The 7,565-nt window shown below is 40.1% G+C and overlaps 1 pseudogene; it reads left to right on the top strand.

Moving 5' to 3' along the window:
* The first annotated feature begins 6,827 nt into the window (after positions 1–6,827).
* Positions 6,828–7,275, top strand: LOC102259276 (annotated as a pseudogene).
* The last annotated feature ends 290 nt before the right edge of the window (positions 7,276–7,565 follow it).

Genomic DNA, 7,565 nt, shown 5'->3' with positions numbered 1-7,565 from the left:
GTTCATTATTGGTGTATAAAAAAAGCCATAGATTTCTGGGTGTTAATTTTGTATCCTGCTACATTGCCAAATTCATTTATTAAGTCTAGTAGTTTTTTGATGGAGTCTTTGGGGTTTTCTATGTATAATATCATGTCATCAGGGAATGACAGTTTTACTTCTTTTCCAATTTGGATGCCTTTTATTTCTTCTTCTTGACTGATCGCTATGTCTAGCACTTCCAGTACTATGTCGAACAGGAGTGGTGAGAGTGGGCATCCCTGTCTTCTTCCTGTTCTTAGGGGAAATGGTTTTAGTTTTTGCCCATTGAGTATGAAGTTGACTGTAGGTCTATCACATAAAGCTTTTATTATGTTGAGGTATGATCTCTCCATTCTCACCTTGCTGTGAGTTTTTATCAAAAATGGTGTTGGATTTTGTCAAATGCTTTTTCTCCATCAATTGATATGATTATGTAATTTTTGTCTCTCTATTTGTTTATGTGATGTATCACGTTTATTGATTTATGGATATTGTACCAGCCTTGCATCCCCAGGATAAATCCCACTTGGTCATGGTGTATGATCTTTCTAATGTAATGCAGGATCTAATTTTCTAGAATTTTGTTGAGGATTTTAGCATCTATGTTCATCAGGGATATTGGCCTGTAATTCTCCTTCTTTGTGGTGTCTTTATCTGGTTTTGTGATTAGGGTAATGCTGGCTTCATAGAAAGACCTTGGAATTGTTCCTTCTTGAATTTTTTGGAATAGTCTGAGGCGGATAGGTTTTAGTTCTTTGAATGTTTGGTAAAACTTCCCTGTGAAGCCTTGTGGCCCAGGGCTTTAGTTTGCTGAAAGTTTTTTGATTGCTGCTTCAATTTCCTCCATAGTTATCATCCTATTCAGGTTTTTATTCTTTCTGATTGAATTTTGGAAGGTCATATTTTTCTAGGAATATGTCCATTTCTTCTAGGTTGACCAGTTTGTTGTAATAGAGTTGTTCATAGTATTTTTTTTTTTACAGTCCTTAGTATTTCTGTGGGGTCTGTTGGTATTTCGCCTGTTTCATTTCTGATTTGGGTCCTCTCTCTTTGCTTCTTGGTGAGCCTGGCTAGAGGTTCATCAGTCTTGCTGGCTATAGGTTCATCAATCTTTTTTTTCCTTTTAAAGAACCAGCTCTTGGTTTCATTGGCCTTTTGTATTGTTTTTTTTTTTTTTTGGTCTCTATGTCATTTATTTCCACTCTGATCTTTATTATTCATTCCTTCTGCTCACTCTGGACTTTCCTTGTTTCTGTCTTTCTAATTATTTAAATTGCAAAGTTAGATAATTTATTACCAGTTTTTCTTTCTTTTTTTTTGAGGTAGGCCTGTAGTGCTATGAACTTCACTCTCAGGACTGCTTTCACTGTGTCCCATAGATTTTAGATTGTTGTGTTTTCATTGTCATTTGTTTCCAGGATGTTTTTTATTTCTTCTTTGATTGCTTTGGTAACCCAGTCATTGTTTAATAACATGCTATTTAGCCTAAAAGTGTTTGAATTTTTGTGGTTGTTTTATTATAGTTTCTTTCTAACATTATGCCATTGTGATCTGAGAAGATTCTTGATATGATTTCAATCTTCTTGTATTTGAAGAGACTTTGCTTGTGTCCCAATATGTGGTGTATCCTTGAAAATGTCCCATGTGCACTTGAGAAGAATATATATTCTGTAGCTTTGGGGTGAAATGCTCTGAAAATGTCAATTAATTCCTTCTGATCTAGTGAGTCATTTAGGATTACAGTTTCTTTGGTGATTTTTTGTCTAGAGGATTTATCCAGTGATGTCAATGGGGTATGGAAGTCCCTTACTATGATTGTATTGCTATTTATTTCTTCCTTGATATCTTCTAGAAGTTTTTAAAAATGTATTTGGATGCTCCTGCATTGGGTGCGTATATGTTTACTAGAGTTACATCTTCTTGTTAAATTGATCCCTTTAGTATTATGAAGTGGCCTTCCTTATCTCTATGGCCTTCACTTTGAGGTCTATTTTGTAAGATATAAGTATTGCCACCCCACCTTTTTTTTTCATTTCCATTTGCCTGAAAAATATTTTTTCAGTTCTTCACTTTCAGTCTGAGTGAGTCCCTTGTTCTGAGGGGGGTGTCTTGTAGACAGCATATATATGGGTCATGTTTTCTTATCCATTCAGCCACTCTATGTCTTTTGATTAGAGCTTTTAGTCCATTTATGTTTAAGGTTATTATTGATAGGTACTTGTTTATAGCCATTTTTATTCTTTATGCAAGTTTTCCTTCTTCCCTTTCTATTTCCTCTTTTTACAATTGTCCCTTTAGCATTTCTTGCATTGCTGGCTTGGTAGTGAGAAACTCCCTTAGCATTTTTTTTTTCACTGCAAAGATCCTGTTTTCCCCTTTAATTTTGAATGATAGCTTTGCTGGATATTGTATTCTTGGATTAAGTCCCTTGCTTTGCATCACTTTGTATACTTCATTCCATTCCCTTCTGGCCTATGTGTTTCTGTTGAGAATTCTTTTGATAAGCTAATGGGAGATCCCTTGTAGGTAACTCTCTGTCTCTTACAACCTTTAAGATTCTCTCTTTGTCGTTAACGTTTGCCATTGTAATTACAACATGTCTTTGTGTGGGTGTTTTGGGGTTCATTTTGTTTGGGACTTGCTGTGCTTGTGTGACTTTTTTCTTCCCCAAATCAGGGAAGTTTTTTTTTTCATTATTTCTTCAAATATGTTTTCTAATCCTTGCTCCTCTTCTTGTCCTTCTGACACCCCTATTATATGCATGTCACTTCATTACATGTTGTCTGAAAGCTTCCTTAGGCTCTCCTCTTGCTTTCTAATTTTTTTTTCTCCTATTGCTGTTTAGATTGGGTTTGTTTTTCTGCCCCATCTTCTAATTTGCTAATTTGGTCCTCGGCTTCTTCTAGTCTACTATTTAAACCTTCCATTGTGTTTTTTATTGTAGCTATATCATTCTTCATTTCCTCTTGATTCTTACATAAGTTGTTGATTTTGTAATCCATTTGGTTTATGAACTATATGACCATTACTGTGAATTCTTTTTCTGACATATTGCATGCCTCTATTTCATTTAATTCATTTGCTGGTGATTCCTCCTTTTCTTTCCTTTGGGGTGGTTACTTCATCTCCCCATTTTTGCTCTCACTCAAGGGTCCAGGCACCGAGTCATGCAGGGCCTGTGGCTGAAGCGGCAGGCTTGGCAGGAGGGTTGCACACTCTGACACTCACTGGAGGGCCCAGGTGCCAGGTAGTGCAGAGCCTGTTGTTGAAGTGGCGAGTTTGGCAGGTCCATAAATAAATTTTAAAATTTCATTAGATGGAGGACATTGCTAAAAGATCAACAGTGAGGATTAAATGATATCCAGAGGTGATAACTGAAGGGCCTAAGTCCCTGTAGAGGCAGGAGTAAATGGAATCTAGAATAGAAAGTCACCAAGAATGTTGACAAGAATTTAGATAGAGAGGACCACTAAGCCTGGAGGCAAATACTGCCCCAAGCCGAATTTCTACTACCACCTCCAGGTTTTGAGTGGGGTGCAGATCTTAGATACTCTCAGAACATGCCTCTTGTTCCTTTGTTTGTAACCTGGCTCAGGGGATCTAGCCCTTCTCTCTTCTAGCCTCAGAACCCTCTTGTTTCCTTCTACTCTTGGACCCCTCCACCACTGTTAGACAATTCAGTTCTCTAATACTTACCTCTAGGATAGCTGTGAAGCCTAAATGATATAATAATACATATAACATGCCTTACACACAGAAAGCATTCTGTAATAATTACATATTTTTGTTATTATGGAATTAAGGCCCCAAACTAGAGAGAGTTTAGAGTTGAAGGCCAGGAAACAGACTACCAGGATTTAGAAATCTGCCAGGTAGGAAGCTAGGTAGGCTTGAACCTAATCTCTTTGGGTATTCTTCCAAGAAGCATTTTAGTGGCCCACCTGGCATCCTGAAATCCAGGCCACCTTCCATCACAATCTCTTCGCCGTTTTCTAGACAACTAGTTATTTTGCAATTAACAATGGGTTAATTGCTTGGAAATATTTATTTGACAGAGCCAAGATTTAAACTTGCTCCAAGGGAAGTATCTTAGGTCAGAAGCCTGCATTGGGTAGTTGGTTGCAAAATGGGAATTAGATGGAGAGGGGATCCATCTCTATTAATCTCCACTTTGGTATAGTGATAGACTTGTGAAAGGGGTAAGAATTTAATTGTTTGGTGTCATCAGGAAGTCAATTATTTTAATCTCTCTTCAATAATTAGCTGGGACTAAAGAGGAGAATGATTGGAGATGGATTTGCTCAGACTATCTTACGCCTTGTGGAGCAAATATTCTTGGCTATTAATGAGATCTTAGATAAAAGACACAAAGGGAGGCAACCAGCTAGAGGTGATACCTGTCTAAAGGCAATATGATGGGTTAGAAAGATGGACTCAAAGTATTTTGCATCTTCTCCCAGCCTTTTCAGTAATCTTTTCCCGAGGCCTCTACATAGCAGTCCCAACCCTGGGGCTACCCCAGTATAGAGAGAAAGTTTCATATGTAATGATTAAAAATATGGATTTGGGCCCTGGCAGTGGTTAGAGCTTTGTCCCTGTCAGAGCACAGCCAATCAATGTGTCTCTCTCACATTGATCTCTCTCTCTCTCTCTCTCTCTCTCTCTCTCTCTCCTCCCTCCCTCCCCTCTCCCTCCTTCCCTCCCTTCCACTCTCTAAAAATCAATAGAAAAATATCCTTGGGTGAGTATTAACAAAAATCAAACAAAAAAGAATATGGATTTGGAGTCAGATCTGAGCTAGAATTTCAGCATGGCCACTAACCACCTGAGTGACCATGAGTAAGTTACTTAATCTCTGTTTCCTCAGCTGCAAAATGTCAATAATAATAATAATAATACCACATGATTGTTTAGAAATTATTTGAAATTAATGCAACAAATCCCTTAGCATAATGCCTGACAAATGAAAAAGTACTTGTCAGTGAATACTTTTTTCCTTTCATGCTTTCCCAAACCAGGAATCTTTTGTGATGGAAAAATCCAAGCTGCTCTGATGTTTTACACATACTTCTTCCAATAAGGCTGCTACCAGTGAAGGCTTGATGAACCCTTTGGCCCTGCTTATGGCTGTGGCCTGGCAGCCCCTCTGTCTTTGACAAGTCCTTCTCTACCCTTTCCAATATGGTGTAATGGTTTTAAGTGTGGGTTCTGGAGTTAGACAGATCTGGGCTAAAATCCAAGCTCAATTACTTCCTGGCTGTGTAACTTTGGGCAAATCATTAACCCTTTTATACCTCAATTTCCTCATCTGTAAAATAGCGTAAGAATATTAAGTTACCTCAAGGGGTTATTGGAAGGATTCAATGAGCTCATGCATGTGAAGCACTCAGAACAATGTCTGGCATGTGATAAGTGCTCAAAAAGTGGTAGCTATGTTATTATCTAATTATTCCCTCCATCCTGGCTCCCATTCACTCAGGGACCTGAGGGGTGTCAAAAGTTCATCGGACAAAATCATATAAGTGGAGACTCAGTGGTTTAAGAGTCCCTTCCTCTACCACCATGAGACCAAAGGCACCATTAACTCATGACAGGTTATAGATTCTAAGTGGTGCCAATTTATTTATTTTTAAAATATGTTTTTTAAAAATTGATTTTTAGAGAGGAAGGGAGAGGGAGAGAGATAGAAATATCAATGATGATAGGGAATCATTGATCATCTGCCTCCTGCACACCCCACACTGGGGATCGAGCCCGCAACCTGGACATGTGCCTTGACAAGGAATCTGATGGTAGCCTTCTGGTTCATGGGTTGGTGCTCAACCACTGAGCCACACTGGCTTGGCTAAGCTGTGCCATTTTAAAATATGCCCCCCCTTTTTTGTTAATCCTCACCCAAGGATATTTTTCCATTGATTTTTAGAGAGAATGGAAGGGAAAGGGAGAGACAGAGAGAGAAACATCAATGTGAGAGAGACACATCAATTGGTTGCCTCCCGCACGCATTCCAACTGGGACTGGGGATCAAGCCTGCAACCGTGGTACTGTGTCCTTGACTGGAATCAAACCCAGGACCCTTCCGTCCACGGGCCGATGGTTTATCCACTGAGCCAAACTGGCTAGGGCTGGCCTCCAAATGTTTGACACTCATATTGAGAGGTGATGTCTAGTCCCCTCTTTTTGAATCTGGGTTCTGTGAAGGCTTGACAAATAGAATATGGCAGAAATGGCACTATGACAGTTTCTGGGGCTATGACTCAAGAAACTGGCAGCTTCCATTTCCTGTCTCTGGGGGTGTTTACTCTTAAAACTTAGCCATATGCTGTGAGGAAGGCCCATCAGCCCATGAAGAGGCCCCTATGGAGAGGAAGTGAGGCTCCTGGCCCTCAGTCCTTGCTGAGCTCTCAGTTGACAGCTAGCACCAACTTGCCAGTCAATGTGAGTGAGCCATCTTAGACGTAGATCTTTTAGCTTCCAGCCATCCCAGCTGACACCAATGAAGCAAAGGTCAGACTACCTTGCCCATTGGTGTGAGCAGGATCAATGTTGTTTTAAGCCACTATGTTTGGGGTGATTTGTTACATTGCAATAGATTATCAGAACACAAATTATGGGCAGCTGGCCAATAGGTGGAGGAAATCTTTTGGGGCAGGCTGTTCCGTGTATTGACAAGTACATCATACAAGTGGTAACTGGTCCTATCCATATATAGGGCTGGCCTTTGGCTGAACTATGGAATGAACTTGTTATGAGATATGGTTATTAAGTCTAATGATTTAGTCTTAAATAAATCACAAAGGCCTCCTTCCTCCTTCTGCTTGGGTTCTCAAACAGACCATGGCCCTGAGAGCATGTGGCTTGATCATCTTCCAAAGATGCCTCATTCCCAAGATGAACAATACTGCAGTTGAGATTTTACTGCTGCAGGCATCAGATGGAATTCATCACTGGAGTCCTCCTAAAGGCCATGTCAAACCAGGAGAAAATGAATTGGAAACAGCTCTGCAGAAGACTCAGGAGGAAGCAAGCCTAAAAGCAAGCCAGCTGACCATGATTGAGGGGTTCAGAAGGGAGCTCAATTATATGGTCAGGGAGAAGCCTAAAACAGTCATATACTGGTTGGCAGAGGTGAAGGACTATGACGTGGAGATCCACCTCTCCCACGAGCACCAAGCTTACTGCTGGCTGGGGCTGGATGAGGTCTGCCAATTGGTACAATTCAAGGGGCTGAAGGCAGTGCTCCAAGGACACTAGTTTTTCTGCTCCACAGTGGCCTGAGCTGACTGAAACAGAGTCATTCACCTCAGTAGGATCCTTGAGGGCTGTCTGAGATGAATCCACCTTCAGCTCCGGGGACAGTAGTGCTGGTCTTTGGCTCATCATTGCAAAGAGCAGATAGGTTAGTAAGAGGAGAGCAAACAAAAATCTTAGCTGGGCAGAAAGGAAGGCAAAGGAGAGTTAAAAAAAAACTACATCCTTGTACTTAATAAACCCAAAGCAGCTTATCTGTCTTTAAAAAAACAAACAAGCAAACAAAAATAAAC

This window comes from Myotis brandtii, unplaced genomic scaffold (assembly GCF_000412655.1).
Source record: "Myotis brandtii unplaced genomic scaffold, ASM41265v1 scaffold1676, whole genome shotgun sequence".
Classification (NCBI taxonomy): domain Eukaryota; kingdom Metazoa; phylum Chordata; class Mammalia; order Chiroptera; family Vespertilionidae; genus Myotis; species Myotis brandtii.
Note: the sequence above shows the minus strand (reverse complement) of the source record. Positions and strands in the feature narration are given on the sequence as shown.